Source organism: Micropterus dolomieu, linkage group LG09 (assembly GCF_021292245.1).
Source record: "Micropterus dolomieu isolate WLL.071019.BEF.003 ecotype Adirondacks linkage group LG09, ASM2129224v1, whole genome shotgun sequence".
Taxonomy (NCBI): Eukaryota; Metazoa; Chordata; class Actinopteri; order Centrarchiformes; family Centrarchidae; genus Micropterus; species Micropterus dolomieu.
In genome coordinates, this window is record NC_060158.1 from 2,602,514 (window position 1) to 2,622,192 (window position 19,679).

General features: G+C 41.7%; 1 protein-coding gene across 1 annotated transcript in view; it reads right to left on the minus strand.

Annotated features, from left to right (window-relative positions):
• Window positions 1-19,679, minus strand: part of LOC123976716 (semaphorin-6D-like) — a 195,838-nt gene that overhangs the window by 138,974 nt on the left and 37,185 nt on the right. The window lies entirely within an intron of this gene.

Genomic DNA, 19,679 nt, shown 5'->3' on the forward strand with positions numbered 1-19,679 from the left:
GGGAGGGAGAAAGATGGGGGAGAGATAGGAAAGTGGATGGATGAGAGTGGGAGAGTAAGGGGGAGGGGGAGAGAGACAAGAAAAAGGAGGGAGGGAAAGGAAGAAGGAGAGAGAGGAAGAGAGGGAGATGGGGGGGAGAGTTGAAGAGAGGGGGAGGGACATGGGGAAGTGGGTGGGGGAGGGAGAGGGAGAGAGACAGGGAAAAGGAGGGAGGGAGAAAGATGGGGGAGAGAGAGGAAGAGAGGGAGATGGGGGGGAGAGAGGGTTGGAAATGGAGGGAAAGAGAGGAGGATGATGGGAAAGCAAAGAGGGAGGAAGAAGCAGGAACAGCTGAGTGATCGACCTGTTTCAGCGCCAAACATGAAATGTGTGGATTAAATCATCCGATCAGGATCATGGATCAGGGATTATGGTTTTTAACCGTCTCTGAAGCTTGACGCCAGGCTCAAGTGGTCTAAAATTTAAATTTTAATACCTCCGTTTGGGGTTCGTGTCCCGTGTGGAACAAAAAGTCAACATTAAATATTTTTATTGAAGTTCCGTAAATTGACGAAAGTGACGTATTTTAACCCAAACCAGGATCCTTTCCTAACCTTAACCGACATTTCAGGACTTTTTGGGAGTTGGCAGTGAGAATGTGTTGAAACACTAGTGCAGTAGGTCAGAGCTGGAAGGACGGACGGTTCAAACGTCCACCTTTGTTTCCTCTTCCAAATAAGTCCGTCAGACCTGGAGCTTTGTTCATCTTGCTTAAACCATCAGACTTTATTAACTGACCGAATTATCCTCTAACTGCGGCGGAGAGTCGTTTCTCCTGAGAGGCAGAGACGACTCAACTCAATCGAGCCTCTTAAGTCCTCGCTTGACAAAATGAGAACACTTTAACAGACTGGACCCTCCAGACTTCGGAGACGTAGAGAGATCACCTTCAGGTAATCATCTTTCTTCTCGTTTTTTCTCACATTTGGAGGCGCGAGTTTATCTCCTCAGCTCCAGGTTTTCTGGGGCAGACAGGAAACTTTGGCGCACTCAAAATTTGGGACATGGTTTAAAAAACAAATGAATAACACCTGCCTCAAAGTGGGCCACCTCCAAGACCAAGTGACCAACAGGAGGTCTAAAAAAAATCCCTCCCTGAACACTCAATCTACTTTCCTTCATTTCCACTTTGTCAGACGGAGCAGCAGCTGACGGGTGACGGAGGGTTTTGTTTTTCGGAGCTGCTCAGGAAACGAGGTCAGAGACTGAAACTCCAAACTTTCAGAGTCTCGAACTGGGACAAAAACCAGGCAGACAAACAACAAGTACAGAGCAGAGCCTCGGCAAGCTGGCAAACGTAGAAAAAGATGCTCCGCCTGACCACTCATTTTTAAATCGACTAATCTAACAAACAGTTTTTTCAATTTTACGATTAATCTAGGGCATAACGTCACGCCGTGTGTCATGTAACGTTCGACCGTTTCATATTTAACGGCCACGTATGAGCGAGAAAACAGCCGGACATTACAGACGATCTGTGACTGTCTGCACAGTACATACATCTGATTATCAAACTGCATCACTCAAAACTGAAAACATTACAGTTTTAAGTGAAGTAGCCTAATTAATGTCTCTTATTGTTATTATCATCACACCTGCTGTCGTCATTATTCTCACGTGCTTAATCAGGACGATTGAATAAAATATTGACTCATTGATTAGCCGTGTTTTTGGATTTAATTGGTATGTTAATCCAGTCATAGAAAACTTTTTTTTTTTTTAGAATACGCAAAATTAGTCATTAGATTAATCGATCTGAAAAATAATGGTTATGTACAGCCCTCGATTAATCTAACTAATTTACTAATTTATTTATGATTATTGTAAAAAGAATATTTGTTACTCAGTTAATATAAAAATGTATCCAAAATAATATTTTAAAACTTCATTAACAATTCAATATTTTATTCAATCATCCTGAAAATACTAGCATTAATACATAATGCTAATTAAAATATAAATAATAATGAGTCCTGAACCAGCCCTTGGTTATGCTACTATAGGCCTAGACTGCCGGGGGATTTCCCATGATGCACCGGGCTTCTCCCTCTCCATCTGTATGCATTCTTATCCCATTAATGCATATTACTAACTCGATTTCTTCCCTTTCCCGCCCCTCCTCCGTCGCTTTCTGCAGGCAAAACTCTGTCGGCAGCGTCGTGTTTCTGCTTTGCATGACTGATAAGAGCCCATCAGGAAGCCAAAGGTGACTCACTGTCCCAGAGTTTTAAACCAAGACGGGGTCAGCAGCTTTTTCAAATCTCTCTATTTTAGGATTTTCTGATACGCAGTTTTAGTCTGGACGGCAGGAGTTAGCGTAGCAAACGTTCTGCGTGGATCCAGATTCTTCTCAAGGCTTCTGCCTGGTGAGGGGGCTTTTTCCTTCCAAGTACTTGCTCATGGTTGAAATTGTTGGGTCTCTGTAAATAATATTATTACGGTCTGGACCTGCTCTCTGTGAAAAGTGCAGTGAGATAGCTTCTTGACGCTATAGAAATAAACCTGAACAGATTTGACCTGACTTTCATAAAACAAAGGAATTGTGGGCACGGCCTCAATTCGGAGACTTTAAAAGGCTGAAGGGGTTAATCTCCTTCTCTGTGTGTGTGTGTTCTTGAGCAGTTGGCGAGGGAGGGCGGGGCTGTTCGTCTGTCTTTGGATTAAATCCGATAAGATTCGACCTCCTCCCAGTTTCCCTCCAGTCTTTATCCCCCCGGCTGGAAAATGCCCTAAAGCCCCCAACTTCTTCCTCACGACTGTGTGCGTGTGTGATAAAATGCTCCAGCCAAACGCCAGCAGATGACGTGTGCTGCCATGTGAAGGTATTTATGCTAAGAAGCACGATGACATTAAACATTTTGCTTAGACGCCTTTAAAAGACAGACGCCTGCGGCTCCCTGACGGTATGTCGGCGGCGGCTGGAAAGCTTTCAGTGACAAGACCGAAAAGGTGAAGCTCCTGTCATTTTAATACAATGAGCTGCGTGTGTCCCAGTTTAACGCAAACAAATCCTACTTACCTGAAACCATCTCTAGAGATTCTGCCACTGAAAGTTACATATAATAAACTTTAACTTCAATACAGTGGATTTTAAGGAGCTAAACACAGAGTGTGGAAACAGCAAAAACAGCTGATTTGGGATGTTTAAGGTGAAACTGCAGGTCTGACTTTAGGATCACGTGATGTTGTGTTGTTTGGCTGCTGCAGTAATAAATCTGCTGTCGGGCATCTGTGGTGTTTCACTGTGCAGCGGGGCGTCTCTGGCCTTCAGCAGGACAGAGATCAGATAATCCCTGCTGCCCTTAATCCCCGACCTGAGAGAGGGGAAGAGGGCAGACACCACCCTCTTATCTGTCAAATGTTTTGGGGGGGGTGGGGAGCGAGGTTCACAAGAAACCATCTACTACATTTTAAAACAACAGAGCTGTGTTACAGAACCAATAAGAAAGGACCATCCCAGCAGTAAATAATATCACAACAACCATAATCCTGATATAGTAGCATTTGTTTTTTAAGCTCACCCCTTAACATCTCTAAAAAGGAACAACAAGCCTTCCCAGCAGGCACAGCTACACATATCATTCAGGGAATAATGTGATTTATAGACTGATGACGTGTTATTCTTTCACAAAGTTGGGCGACTCAAAAAAGTGTGATTGTATAGAAGTCTGTGAGAAAATGTTTCTACTTGTCAGCTGATTTATTCCCTCAGTAAACACTTTCCTGATGAGTTTCTGGTCTCAGTCTCTAGTTTCAAGTCTTCTTCAACACAGCATGATGTTCATTTAGTAAATTATGGTCCCATTTAGAGGAACAGAGACCAGGAAGCAGGGGAGGCTTTAGGGCGGAGCTACAAGCTGATTGACAAGTCTTTACCATGGCGACCTGTCAATCAGGATAGTGGCGACTCGTATCCGCTGCTCTGTGTACGTTTAACCTGCGCCGCTGAAAAAGCTCATCAGGAGTCGCTGCTCATTTTTCCAGGAAGTACATTTTGTTTTAAGCCTGTTTGTTGCTAGCCAAACTTAGCATCACAGCTAATGTAAATTACGGATGCACCTTGCTAACCAAGCTAGCTAGATTCACGTCCAAATATAGTCCCGTCAAATGTAAATGTCTGTTTTTGTATAGCGCCTTTCTAATCTTTTTGACCACTCAAAGCGCTTTTACACTACATCGCATTCACCATGGTTTCAGTATCTTGCCCAAGGATACTTTGACATGAAGACTGGAGGAGCCGGGAACTGAACCGCCGACCTTCTGATTAACGGGCAACCCGCTCTTCCTCCTGAGCCACAGCCGCCGTCTTGTTTCAGAAAACCAAGATGGCGACGACGGAAGTCCCAACTTTGACGCTTCAAAGCTGCAGGTCCACAAACCAGCGGGTGACGTTACCGCACGGTCTTTGGAGACAGAACCAGAATGAGTAAAGCTCCAAATGTGAAGATCATCTAGGTTAATTCTTCCTGAGAGAGAGCTCCTCTGAGACTCGTCTGTCAGCAGGACGTGACGGCGTGAGAGAGATCAGGAAGGATGTATTGAGGCCGCTCTTCACATCGCATTTCCTACCAAAGCCCATGACGATCCTTCTCCAGCCCTAACAATGGTGTTTGTGTCTGAACCAAACCTCGACCACAGAGGTGGCAGATCACAAACCTGTCACCACTTTGGACCAGTCTTTTATTTTGTTGGATATTTAATAGACTTTATTAGCATGTTCATTGTGGCTACAGTATCTTCAACACTGTTTCCCCACTTCAGTGTGTTTCCAGGTGAGAAAGTTTTATAAAGCCTTTGGTGTCTCAGAGAGAGCTGTGTGAAGTCTGACAAATGTCGGATGGGGTTTGAAACTGAAACAAATCTGTCGGTTCGGAGTTAGGAAGACGTTCATAGATCTCTGTGGCTGCTGCAGGCTACAGGCTACACTAGCATAACACATCCCAACTCTTGAGTTTGTGATTTCACCACAGCCGTCAGACAGACATTTGACAGACAGCATCGCTTTCTTTAACAAAAATCAAAAGCATATTCCAACTAACTCTCTTAGATGGAAGGCACAGAAAAAAAACATCCCGAGAGCCAAATCCTGATCTGTAGTTTGTTCAGTCCATCACTTGCATTACTGTGGCTGTAATGAGCTAAAAGGAAGTACAGGAAAAGTCATAAAAATGTGTTCAGGAAGGAGACATTCTGTGACGATCCAATCAGAAGATATTTTCACTAGCATCAAAGTTGATCTACCAGAACAAGATGTGGAAGAGATGTCTGCTGCGTTTGGGTTCCTCATTCCAGTTCAGTTATCAAACATCTGGAAATGTGTCTGCACAATCTCACCACGACACAAATGTAGAAAACACTTCAACAGAAGTTTATCTACTATTGAAAATATTGACATTTCAAATCGTTCTGAACAGCTGATGATAAGCTGAATATTTCTCTCTCTCTCTCTCTCTCTCTGGAGAAGGATGCTGGGCATTTTCCTGTTGAGGGCTGACCCTCCTGGCTCAAACACTGCCGACAGATGAAACTGTTTCTTGCCAAACTTTGGTTTTAATGACAGCTTTAAATCTCACTCTTCCTCCTGCCAAATAAAAACACTCCTCTGCACCATAAACACCAAATGCTGCTCAGGCTTCTTCTTCTTGGATCTTCCTCCTCCTCCTGTCCTGCGTTGGTACGATGGAGACGCCAAGCAGCACTTTCCTCTGACAGACCAAACCACTGAGGAAATCTGTTTCACACCAACTCCTACGAAGCTTTTTGACTAATATTAATGTTTTTTTAGTCCGGCAGAACAAGATCAACAAAGTGATTCAAATGAACCTCCTGTCTGCGTTTAAAACAGCATCGCTCAAAAACAAACTACAGACTGAGGATTCCAGCTGCTGAAGATTCAGCATTGAGTCTTCTTCCCTGTAGATGCTTTTACTCTCAGCCGTGGCCATTTCCACCACTGGAGCAACCCTTCAACTATATATTCGGGGCAGGATGTAAATGCTCCGTATTTCTAGTCTTTTCAACCTCAAAGCGCTTACCAGTTGGTGTTAGTAATGCACCTCTAGCTCACAAGGTGATATTTTAACACAATTTCTGAGAAATCTTCAATGAGGAAACGACAGGAAAAATTTACTGAATGAAATTTGCTGATGATACCGCGATTCTAAGCCTTTTGCACAAGGATACGGACTCCTCGGTGTCTAAGACGAAATAGACACATTTGTTAAATGGTGTGACAACAACCATGTTTCGAATTACGGAGGGGGATTGGTGGGGGTTTGACCGAGAGACAGCAGCAACATGGTCTGAAAAGGACAGCTGTTCTCACCACCCTTGTTGGAGTGATGGTTGAGGAGTCAATTTGTAGTTCGATGTTATGGTGGACAGATTGCTTGGCTGGAATGACCAAGAGTTCAGTCTTAGAGAGGTTTAGTTGACGGTAGCAAGCCTTCATCCATGCAGATATGCCCGAAAGACAGTCTGAGATCCGTGCCGAGACGGTGGGGTCGTCTGGCGGGGAGGATAGGTAGAGTTGCGTATCGTCTGCGTAACAGTGGTAAGAGAAGCTGTGCGAGCGAGTGATATTTTACCACAATTTCTGAGAAATCTTCAATGAGGAAATCTATGACTGGAAAAATAGTCTTTATTGGCCAAAATTTTGAAATGAAATGTTTGTCTTTCCACCGCTAGTAGCCAAACTGCTGCCACACAAAACCAATGACGGTAGGAATGTACATCCTAACAACTATATAATGAAATTTACTGATGATACCGCGACACTACGCCTTTTGCATAAGGATACGGACTCCTCTGTGTACCAAGACAAAATAGACACATTTGTTAAATGGTGTGACAACAACCATGGTTCAAATTACCCCCCTAATTAAGGCTTAAACCCCCCTCAAAAGAGGCAAAAACAACAGTTCAGGGGGGGTCTTTCTTACTTGTCATTATAAATATTAAAATGTATTTCCTGTACTCATGCCTTATATTTAAGAATCTTGAAATACGATTTCAGACACCCCTAAAATGGACCATACCATTTCCTAACTTTAATGCTAGTTGAACGTCTATCTGCCCACATCACTCGCAGCGCAGCTGCTCCAGTCCAGTCCGCTAGATGCTGATGGAGACGCCGTAAGTTAACGTCAGTAGTTAGCTATCTAGTTTCTTTAATACACTTAACTTAAAATGAGCTATGTGATGTTAGCTAGCGGACAGCCCATCCTGTCATTTCATTACCACTAAGCTATATCATTTCATATTTTATGTAATTGTTAGCCAACATGGGTGCTTTGGCATGAGCAGTGAAATTTAGGATTAGTTATTGTAGATACACATTTTGACATCAATGTAGTTTATTATTTCACTTTAAGTATTTTGTGAGTCTTTCTACAATAAGCATGATATTTGTTTTCACTCTGGAATTCAGGAGTTTTACCTGCCCAGGTGAAAATCCAGGCCTGTTATTTCAAATGTATTCAGGTTTATTTATACAGCGCCAATTCATAACAAAAGGCATCTCATTGCACTTTTTATCCAGAGCAGGTCTAGAGATTGGCCTACTCGGTTTAGACCAAAAAATTCCCAATTCCCCAACAGTGTATGACAAATGTTTTTTTGAATGCAGATTGTATTTGATTCACAGTCAACATGAGCAGGAGGAAAGGAGATATTTGCTAAAAAATTTGAAACTTAAAACTTGAAGTGATAAGAATTAGGAATTAGATATGATAATTCAGACTGTGTTTTATGTGTCTTTGGTTCCGGTTCAACTTAATGTGGGTCTGTTTTGAGCGTTCATGATGGTCTGCTGTTGTGTGTCTGACTTTATGGCGGTTTTGCTGTAGAAAAGTGACTGACTCCAAAAGTTGTCGTGTTGCATGGGGCACAACTGCTGCAATTAATTTGATTTATCATCTACAGACTGCACACATTAGTTAAATAAGCAAGGATATGGTCTTCGACCCAAGGCAAGTTATTAACCATGAGCCAGTGGTCATTAAAACCAGGAAATAACTCAGGTGTCCTCATTCACAGTCTTCTTTGCTGGAATACACATGTTGACAACCTGTGTAACAAACTGCAGCAGAGGCTTTATTTTTTTAAGGCGTCTAAGGTTGTATGGTGTGAGCAGTCAGATCGGGATGATTTCCTACCAGGAAATCTTAGACAGTGTTATCAGATATGGAATTACTGCAACTTTACAGTTAAGCTGAAAAACAAGCTTGCCAACATGCACAAAACAGCCATGAACGTTACAGGGAGGAGAGACTATGAGCCTACACAGAGCCTGTATGAAGCAGGCACTTTTGAAACCGGCTAGGAAAATTAAATCAGACCCTCAACATCCCCTCGTCCCTGAATACGAAACCCTGCCATCAAGAAGAAGACTCCGTGTACCAAAATGCAAATCCTGTCGCCTGAAATTATCATTTGTGCCAGCCTCCATTAAGCTGCTGTAAAATGTAAAATAGTGCTGTGAGCACTTCATCACTTTACTTGTGATCCCTGTGCAATAGGGCAACGTGCAATAAACACACTAGCACCTTAGAACATGCACTTTACACAAACTTCAGTTCAATGGAGCAATGGTTTTCCTCTTGTGAAATGCTTCTCAGGGTCATGTTGATGTCTTTTGTGATGTTTCTTATGAAGCAACACTGCACTGTGCCCAGGCAGAATTTCCCCCTGGGGACAATAAAGTTAACCTAAACTAAAACGGTTAATGGTCTGTTCTTGTAAAGCACCTTTCTAGTCTTACACTACACACCGATGGAACAGCCATCAGGAGAAATTTGGGGTTCAGTATCTTGCCCAAGGACGGTTTGACATGTAGTCTGGAGGGGCCGGGGGGATCGAACCGCCATTCTTCCAATCAGCAGGCAGCCCGCTGCATCTCCTGAACGGGGCGGGGTCTGCTATGCTTGTTTCACCGTCACACTCCTATCATCACGTTAATATCTCGAGATCTCGTGGCACGAGTAAATACACAGCAATACACACAATTCTAAGTGAGAAAGCTCACTGTCTTTCATTAAGGAAGAAAATCCCCACAACATTAACGACGTCAGTAAATTCAACATCACTTCTCCATAAAATGCATCATCAGTGTCACTGTCCCACTCACTGTAAACAAGCCCATTTTATTTAGTTATTTTAAATTATAGCCTTATAATTAATTACCTTAGATGTTTCTACAGCTTCTTATACGACTCTGTGATTATATACACTCCATCTTTCTGAGGGGTGCTGTTGTGTTCAAGAGATTTTACAGTTGATTTGAGTCCTGATTCGTTTCATTCAACCTCCCAAATCTTCATTTCACCTCTTTAGATTCTGATTAACAACCATTAACAAGCAAAGCATCACATAATGAAGACAGCAGACAGAAACAAGACGACGGCAGCAGGTGAGTGAGAAACGCCGGGAAATAACAAGAAGACGACAGACATCTGATGCTTTACCAGAGAAGAAGAAGAAGAGAGACCATTATCAATAACAGAGACATAATAGATCCAGGATGATTTCTGAAAATCTATATATTTTGATACCACAGTTCTGTTTCACACTTGCTTTGGCGATGTTACCGTCCGCTCAAAGTTGTGTTATGTTCATATTACTCTGTGCTGTCTAAATATTTTACCATATTTTGATGCTTTGGCAGCATTGTTCTTGAAACTTTCATGCCAATAAAGCCCTTTGAATCGAACTGACGGGGGGGTTTGGATTAATGACAGCGAAAGCAGCCGACTGACAGATGAGAGAACAAGAAGAAAACGGCTTCATATTTATTGTGTTTTATTTACAGCAGGATGTGACCCAAATATCACAACATCAACCGGGAGAAGAAAAACACTTCACATCATCATCTTCTTCTTCTCCTGCTTCCAAACTTCTGATCACAGCGAGACTTTGACTGAATAGAGGCGATTAATGACATTCGGTCACATTAACCATTCATGTCAAAACAGGATTTGATGTCACGGTTCAGATGCGGGTAAGAAATAAATACTTAAAAAGGTGGGGGAAGCGAATCCGGAGAAATCAAGCTCCAGGACAAAAACCACAACACAGCCAGTCAGGTTGCTAACGTTAGCTAGGCTGTGGGTTAGTATATGGTCAGTGCAGTTGCTGCTGCGAAGCTAACTTGACGCTCAGAAGCAATAGCAAAGTCCTTACAGGGAAGTCCTGCCACTCGTCAGCCATCTTGGCAGCGCCTCTGGGCAGAATCAGTAGTAAAATCTAATAAAAATAGCTGAAAAATTTTGACGACTTTGCCCCAAAATAAGGTTTAAAAAGCGACCGGTTATTCTTGTGAATAACAGCCGATTGGCTGAAATATGTTTCCCGCCTCTGCTGTTAAAGTAAGACGATTGGCTTTCTAGCGAGAGGGGCGGGACAACTTCATCTTTGGTGTTACAGGCTTTACTTATAGAGTTGTACTGTAAGTGGCGTGGAGTCTTAAACTGCTCTGGCCCAAAGCTCTCTATTCATAGTTTTCAGTCACGGGACACGCGTGGTGACCTAGAGGGCAAAACAACAGACCAACTTAGCAGATCAGCCGCAATCAGTCATATTCCTTCACGCCTGTGACGTCTTTTTGACAATTAGCTTAGCTTTTGTGCTCAAAGTTGCAAAAGTTGCTTAGTTGTTAAAACAGGGCGGTGACGTATGAGTACAGTAATTCCATTAGTCAAACGTCATTCTCCAAGCTTGCGCAGGCGCACTGTCATGCCTCGTTAAAAAACCGTCACGCCGTCACGGCTCCTAAGTCAGAGCATCAAACCGATAAACATTTTTGTGAGCTAGCTAACCAATTTATCATGTCATTTAGTTAGAACTTACAGCAGGTATGTCTCTCTGTGTCTGATTGTTGGTTTGTCTTTCTAGTTTAGTTAACTTAGTTGTAGTTAGCTAGCATAGTTATTGCAGAAGGTTAGCTAACAGAGGGTCTTCATTTTCTTTTTTAGTTTCCTCCTCTTGGTTTAGTGTGCTGTTCATTTTCATCATGGCATCTGTGCGAGCGGTGTTGGAGGACAGATGGCAGAAAACGCGTTGCACTTTCACCTGCCACCATCTTATATACAGTCTGCAACATGCATTTTACTGACGGCCGTTTTGCATCGGCGGAGGCAATGGTATAATAAGTCTTTACATACAGTTCAACAGAGTAATAGACCCCTCCCCGCGGTAAAGTAAGCGCACCATAAAACGTAGTGGGAGTTATCATGTGCAGTGCGTGACAGGACCATCGACTGCATGATTGATAACAGCTGATCTACACACATTAGTTTCTATCATGGGTAAGTAATCGCTACTCCTGCCAGACAGTAAAGTGTAGTGATGTTAACACAGCATATCGTTAGCAAACACTCCAGCTGTTTACTCGCGGAGCGCTGTCTGATCACCTGAGGAGCGCAGAGCGGCCCCGCGGGTCCAAGCTGTGATTTTAAGGACGTTCCTCAGACCGACATCTTCCAACACTAACCAGCATGCAGTGTGCAGCTCTCCACTTCGCTGTGGCGTTTGATCGCTTGTCTTGCTTTTGTTTATCTTCGTCTCCCACTTGCTGCATCCTGCCGAAGCCGGATTTGCAGGCTGATCAACATGGTGATGGTGGTGATGGAGCAGTGGATAAGACACATACCTTTGGTGTGAGAGACCCGGGTTCGAACCCACTGTGAGACACCAATGTGTCCCTGAGCAAGACGTTTACCCCTCGTTGCTCCAGAGCTGTGCGACCTCTGACATATACAGCAGTTGTAACGTTTTATATGTTGCGAATGATTTGGCACCTGATTAGAGAGAAAAATTGTCTTGAATCTACAAACCAGTGAAAGATTCTCTTTAACAGTAACATCATTGATTTCTGAACCTCCCGTCCAATCATCTCTCTTCATCTGATCCTTTCCATCCTCCGAAACACAACCTTCTCTCACTGTCTACAAACGAAAGAAAGAAATCCAATACATCATGTAATATATCTAAGCGACGCCGCTCTGCTCACAGCTCGCAGCTTCTCTGCTGTCAATCCAATAAAACACACAAACTGAAACGACAAAGAGGCGCAGACAGAGACAAAGAGATTCAGTGGAGTGGAGAGGAAAATAAAAGTGTGGAGAGGAGGCAGATATCAAAGCTGCTCTCGGCGGGCGTCTGACGAGCTGATGTAAAAATAGGCGGCAGGTCGCTGTTAGGACGAGGACACGCCGCTTCCGTCAAAGTCAACCCTCAATCTGAGAAAGTAGAAAAGGAGCCGACACACAGCTTCATTATAATCTCAGTTTCAGGAGCGGACAGAACTGAACCGCCTCTTCAACACCAAGACAGCTGAAGACAGTGAGTTATATTTTTAATACCATCGATGGAGACCACTGTCAAACCCACAGAACTTTATTTTAATTCTAATAAAGACTCCAAACTTCATTAGGAGGAAATGTGTGTGAAATAAAACATCTAAATATGGTGGAATATTGCAGCTGCATAAACATGGCAATCTCGTTAAATCACGTTAAAGCTAACATAAAAGCACAAGGTGTACGCTAATGTAAATTTCACATCTCTGATTTGATGTGGTGGCATCAGCACCTTCTGGGGGCCCACCACCCTCAAAGCCCTGCTGCTCCGTAACTGCAACAAATACCCATCAAAGCCGGTGTATAAATACATGTTTATTCAGATTCATATGTTGTTGTTTTTCTGACTTTATGTGAATGAAAAGACACAATTTCACCTGTTTTCTCATTGGAAATGGGTTAATATTAAAATATAATTGTCCTGACCACAAAAGCAATGTCTGTGGGGAACTCTTGCCATTTTCTGTACTTTTGAGGGGTACAAAAACAGTATTTTAAGGAACAGGTGAGTGAATGATCAGCAGCAGAGATGACCAGCGAGCACAAACGCCTCTTTTCTTTGGTGATAACAGCTGGATTTATTGATCTGTAGCTTCCTGTGTAAAGTTTCATTGACGGAAACTAAAACTGAAATGTTGACATGGCCTACCAGCAATCAAATGGTAAAGATCTCACTGAAAACTTAAGTTAAGACCAGGTGCAGTAGCTGGAGGATAATGTTCTTGTGACCTAAATATAACCTCAGAGATTCTGCAGAGTTTGTGTTTGCAGTTTTTCTGACGAACAAAGGAGTTTCAGCCAAGAGAGAGAGAGGGAGCTGGCTGACAGTCAGGACTGCTTCCAGCGTTTAAAACACCAACATGCAAAAACACCAACATGCTAAAACAACACCCAACTGTCCCAGATAGAAAAACACACACATATTCACACAAGGCTGAAGCTCTAAACTTGTGGGGACAACAAAATGCATTCCCCAGCCCACAACTTTAATTCTTCCTTTAACCATAAAACCATGTCAAACAGCTCCTTAAAAAGTAAGGACCGGACAAAATGTCCTATCTTCACTTTGCAAAACATTCAAATTTATCTTTTTTTAACCCAAAATGTTTCTAGTATGTATTAAATGCACAATAGTGTGCCCACTTTCTAGAAAAATGTTTTAATTAAAATATTAAAAATGCTTACTTTCCACAGTCATCCTCGCTTTCCAACAACGTCCTCGCTTTCTACAATAGTTCCTCACTATTATACAAGCGTCCTCACTTTTACACAAATGCCCTCCCCTTCCACAATCGTCCTCCCTTTCCAAAAACGTCCTCACTTTCTACAATAGTTCCTCACTATTATACAAGCATCCTCCCTTTCCGCAAGCGTCCTCCCTTTCCGTAAATGTCCTCCCTTTCCGCAAACGTCCTCACTTTCCACAATCGTTCCTCACTTTTACACAAATGCCCTCCCCTTCCACAATCGTCCTCCCTTTCCGCAAACGTCCTCACTTTCCACAATCGTTCCTCACTTTTACACAAATGCCCTCCCCTTCCACAATCGTCCTCCCTTTCCGCAAACGTCCTCACTTTCCACAATCGTTCCTCACTTTTACACAAATGCCCTCCCCTTCCACAATCGTCCTCCCTTTCCGCAAACGTCCTCACTTTCCACAATCGTTCCTCACTTTTACACAAATGCCCTCCCCTTCCACAATCGTCCTCCCTTTCCGCAAACGTCCTCACTTTCCACAATCGTTCCTCACTTTTACACAAATGCCCTCCCCTTCCACAATCGTCCTCCCTTTCCGCAAACGTCCTCACTTTCCACAATCGTTCCTCACTTTTACACAAATGCCCTCCCCTTCCACAATCGTCCTCCCTTTCCGCAAACGTCCTCACTTTCCACAATCGTTCCTCACTTTTACACAAATGCCCTCCCCTTCCACAATCGTCCTCCCTTTCCGCAAACGTCCTCACTTTCCACAATCGTTCCTCACTTTTACACAAATGCCCTCCCCTTCCACAATCGTCCTCCCTTTCCGCAAACGTCCTCACTTTCCACAATCGTTCCTCACTTTTACACAAATGCCCTCCCCTTCCACAATCGTCCTCCCTTTCCGCAAACGTCCTCACTTTCCACAATCGTTCCTCACTTTTACACAAATGCCCTCCCCTTCCACAATCGTCCTCCCTTTCCGCAAACGTCCTCACTTTCCACAATCGTTCCTCACTTTTACACAAATGCCCTCGCCTTCCGTAAACGTCCTCGCTTTCCAAAAACGTCCTCGCTTTCCAAAAACGTCCTCGCTTTCCAAAAACGTCCTCGCTTTCCAAAAACGTCCTCGCTTTCCAAAAACGTCCTCGCTTTCCAAAAACGTCCTCGCTTTCCAAAAACGTCCTCGCTTTCTACAATAGTTCCTCCCTATTATACAAGCGTCCTCCCTTTCCGCAAGCGTCCCTCACTTTCCACAATCGTTCCTCACTTTCCACAATCGTTCCTCACTTTCCACAATCGTTCCTCACTTTCCACAATCGTTCCTCACTTTCCGGAAGCGTCCTCACTTTACACAATCGTTCCTCACTTTTACATAAATGCCCTCCCTTTCCACAGACATCCTCATTTTCCATAAACATCCTCGCTTTCCAAAAACGTCCTCGCTTTCCACAAGCATCCTCACTTTCTAAAAAAAGCCTCACTTTTCAGGTCAAAACTCACTGGGAAATTAGTAATATGTGCTACAAGATACGAATGAGATACTACTGTTCTGACTTAGCAAATACTTGCCAGACAGAAAACGAGAACACACACTCTCTCTCTCAGGTCACATATATCATCTGTAACACACCTATTATCCTATAAAGCATTGTATTATAGGCGCTTACAGGGAAATACAGGAAGCCCCTGGCGATTTATCACACAAACCTATTCTGCTAATAAGCTCATTCAGTGAGTTCATTAATGTGCTGATTAACAAACGTTCCCAAATGAACAGAAAGTTCCTCAGTCTGACCCATCACTGTTGATGAACTGTGCTCGTTTAATTGGAGAGTATTTTCTTGTCTTCAGTTCAGTTTTTCCTCATTAACATGTTAATTTATACAGCAACACACTCAAAACCTAATGACATCACCGAGTCAACGGTGTGAAGATGAGACTGAGGTGTTAAGAAAGACATCAGTCAGCAGCAATAACCACGCTAATGATTAGCTGTTCCATCAGAACCGACACATTTAATTAATGTTTTAACACAAAATTATTTTAATGTTAAATTATTTTTAAAGTCTTGAACATACCACTGTGTTTAAATTCTTAGTTTGAGTTCCTGACTTACTGACACCCCTACTGCCTGCATCCACGACGAGAAGGCAGGGCTCCAGAATAACTTCTGGCACTGGTTCCACTGTAAGCCAAAATTTTTAATTTAGGTGCCAGAAAATTTAGGAGCACTCAAATTTTACACAGCACCATAACAGTATATTTTAATCTTCTGTCATTTCCCGTACACATTTATAGTTATGCAAGTGATTCTATTTTTTTAGTCCAAATGTTTTGGCTAAAACTTCAGTATTGTAAATCAAAAAACTTAAAAAGCGCGGCTGTTTACAGTGCTAGACAAACTGAGAATTCAAAAACTTCAAATGCCATAACGCTGCATTGTAGCCTGAAGTGCACCTCCTGAAAAATCGGCCCCTTTCAGGGTTGACTGGTCCAGAACTAAACACAGGCTGACCTTAACATTACACATTTCACCCAGTGTGCAAGTCAGCTTAAAGTTGGGTATTGATCAGCTGGTCTGGTTCCTTCAGTGAGTCTGTGAATCCACAAGATATCAAACAGCCTGACTGCAGAAGCTGGCTGAAATGATATCATTACTTGTATTCAGTTTAACAATATTTATTTTGTTGTTCAAAAATATCAAAACAGACAACTCTTAACAACTTAGATAGACTTCACAAACATTTCCCACATATACCCCGAATTCAAATTTATATCAGACACACGGAAACTCCTCTATTTACTGGGAGAAATGCCAGAATGCCAAATCATTGCAGCAAAATATATCTTCTCATGTCATAAACTGAGGACAACCAGTGGAAACTCCGAATAGACTGATAAATATTTATTAAAGAAATTACATTACATTTATTCATTTAGCTGATGCTTTTGTCATGTCTGTTATTTTAGTATTGTTCCTTTATTTGTTTTGTTTTTTAATTTCACATTTCATTCAGATTATTTAGTTGTTTTATTTTTATTTTTTATTCTATTAACACACACACACACACACTTTTTTTATTTTATTTTTATTATTTAATTTAAATTTTTTTAACACACAGTTTTATTTTTTTTGTTGCACACACAAACACTTTTACTGTTTTATTTACTTTATTTTTTAAATATTATTATCATCATTTTATTTTTTAACGCAAAAAAAAAATACTTACTGTTTTATTTACTTTATTTAATAAACTGTATGAAATGAATTGTTCTTTAGTAATTCATTATAGATAGATGGACAGATGGATAGATGATAGATGGATAAACAGATAAGGGACAGATACTTCTGTCTTTGGGAGAGCCTTCAGAGAGCCTGTTTTTTCACACACTGCTGATACTATATCAACTTCAACTCTGGTGTGTGTCTAGGAATGTGGTAAAAGCTCTTATCTCTTATCCAGAATAATATCAAATGTGTATGTGTTTTCAAGTTCAAGCAGGTCTTTAACCTTCACTTTTCCCGTGGGATTGCTGCATCGCCCCGAGGCAAACTGTGAAAACTCCAAACACACACACCCTGCAGCTCACATGCTGTACACATCCTCCAGCGTTTGCTCATTAATTTCTCACTGCAGTTTGTCACAACTCCACCAACACACTCACACACACTCAGATCAAACAACCGTCTTTTCCAGGGAACAGACTATTTCCTGGACTGAGCTCAGAACACTGACAGGAACAAAAAGAAGGATATAAAGACGTAAAATATTATTTTGACCTGATTTTTTGGGGTCACTTTGTTCTTTTCTCACAGAACTTTTATTAAACTATAAATAAAACTGTTCATCCTGTGCACGCTGGCGCTGAAATTCAATTTGTAGAACCGCGATTAGTTTGAACCAGAACACAGGAAGCAGGTCAGTGGAGGCCATTAGTCCTACTGTCAGAGCAAATGTGTTACGGAGGATGAATTCCTTTCACTTTCTGAAATCTAGCTTGTTTCTTTATCACACTGTTTGCTTTTTTTCTGTGTGTCTGGATATTTGCTGTCTGTGAGCCTGTGGAGCGTCACTGGAATGGATTTTGTGGGTCTAAAGCATAGGAGCAACAAACATTCAGGTATTTAGCGTTAGTAGATGTGGGGTACGGTAATGGACTGAATTATACTGCCGCAAAACTTAAATTAATAGCCGAGGCTTTTATTTGCTTAAATCATTAAACTCAACCAGCCTAGATTTTGGACAGGCCTTTAATTACTTTGCCATCGCAATAAACCTGAATAAAATTAGACTTTGGGGCTCGTTGTTTCTGTAAAATGAACTGAACGGTTAAATGGTGGAGAATCTTACCAATCTAGCCGTGTACCATGTCCACACTGAGAAAGGTTTAAACATTTATATTTGTATGCACGATCTAAGCAGCTTGAACTAGCTCAAGCAGGTTTTTACATCCAAAAAACTTCTATAAAAACCACACCGGGCTCCTAATTGAGACCTGCGTTTATTTGTCAAAACGTGAAGCCACACCCGGCCAGTAAAAGGGACTGGCGTCTAAATGGGACTTTTATTATTTTTACGGTAAGTGGTTTACAATGGGTTTCTTCAGCTGTCCTAAATCCATGCAGAAAACCCATTAAAAAATACCACTATATCACAATCCATTACAAATTAACATACGAAAAATAAAATAGCTATTCATTTATACCGTTTAAAACCATCTTTAAAAACTGCACAGTGCTAATGATTTGGACGTGTGCTCGGGACTCTAAACTATCCACAACCTCACATGTAGACTACCTGAGTGCAAGTTGACCTGTTTATATATAAACTATACCCATAAAGTACCTTTAGTAGAGCCCGACCGTTATGGGACTTTTACGTCCGATACCGATTTCAATATTTGAGGATTTTAAAATCCGATGGCCGATGTATCGGCCGATATTATTTTCCCCCTTTATTTAAGATTATCCCTAACATTTGTTATGTTGAGATCTCAAGACATAATGCAGTTTAAAAATACACTTTGTTATTGTTAGAAATAAAACTTTGAACAAAAGTACAACAAAATATATTAAAGTTTTTGATAATTAAGACTCAATGTATAAAACTACAGAAAACATTTTTAAATATCTGATTTACTATAAATTACGGAGTACTACTACTAATAAACATTAAATAGTGTATTTATTGTGGGGACCAGTGAAACAGAAACTATAAAATATACCAATATAGTACTACTACTAAAAATAATAATACCACCATATATCATCTCTCGTGTCATTGCTATCATAATAATGATAAATGTTTTTTTTTTGTCATGCAGTAGTTATTACTTTAATATAATCTGCCACAATGACTACTTTCTACATCTAGTTTATCACCTGCACTCTGTTAATTCTATCCAAAGCTACACAAACTATTTCCTAACCACCTTCTGGCTCTATGATACAGTGACGCAGAGGAAACGCTGCCCTTGAATAAATCTAATACTACATGACTGTCTGCAACGAGGTCCTGCAACTGTGTGTTAGATACTTGTTCAGGTCTCCTCTGGTTTAATCATAGCCGACTATAACTACAGACACTACAGTGTAATCACTCTTTAATGTTAGCCCCCTCCACTTAAACATAAACACAGCGTTAGCTTTGTGGGTAATTTAGCAACAGGCAGCGTTAGCTGCTGTTGGCGATGTTAGAAAATATTTAGAAATAAGTAATAAATGAGAGAGAAATGGGAGGAGGACTGGTCGCTAGAACTGCCAAACTGTTTCAGAAATAGATCTACAATCAGTCAGCCTGAGCCTGGAGAGGCCAGTGAAAAAAGGGAGGGTTAGCAGGTCTGGTCTCCAAAGAGGAAAAGTGATGAGGGCTGTTTTTATTATTATTTAAGTCGTGTAATTGACGTGACAAAACTCACCGGGAACACTGAGTGTTAGTGCAAACAGAGCCGGCTCTGAGCTCCGGTAGACTGCGGTCACCTGATGTTTTGTTCTGTAGTGCTGCAGTGTTGTTAACAGAGGAGCTGCAGAGCGCTCTCTGGTGGGCAAACTATGCAACAATCATGACCTGAGGGAAGGAT